This window comes from Tachysurus fulvidraco, chromosome 13 (assembly GCF_022655615.1).
Source record: "Tachysurus fulvidraco isolate hzauxx_2018 chromosome 13, HZAU_PFXX_2.0, whole genome shotgun sequence".
NCBI lineage: Eukaryota > Metazoa > Chordata > Actinopteri > Siluriformes > Bagridae > Tachysurus > Tachysurus fulvidraco.
Window position 1 is genome coordinate 1,789,172 of NC_062530.1, and position 520 is coordinate 1,789,691.

Here is a 520-nt window from a genome sequence, read left to right on the forward strand (position 1 = left end):
AGTGTGGGGTAGTGTGGTGTGAGTGTGTAGTGGTGTGGTGATGGGTGTGGTGTGATGTGGTGTAGTGTGGTGGGATGTGGTGTAGTGTGGTGTAGTGTGGTGTAGTGTGGTGTGATGTGGTGTGATGTGGTGTAGTGTGGTGTGATGTGGTGTAGTGTGGTGTGATGTGGTGTGATGTGGTGTGATGTGGTGTGATGTGATGTGGTGTAGTGTGGTGTGATGTGGTGTGGTGTGGTGTGATGTGATGTGGTGTGGTGTGGTGTGGTGTGGTGTGGTGTGGTGTGGTGTGGTGTGATGTGGTGTGGTGTGGTGTGGTGTGTTGTGGTGTGGTGTGGTGTGGTGTGATGTGGTGTGGTGTGATGTGTTGAGGTGTGGTGTGGTGTGGTGTGATGTGTTGAGGTGTGGTGTGGTGTGGTGTGGTGTGGTGTGGTGTGGTGTGGTGTGATGTGGTGTGGTGTGATGTGTTGAGGTGTGGTGTGGTGTGGTGTGGTGTGGTGTGGTGTGGTGTGATGTGGTGTGG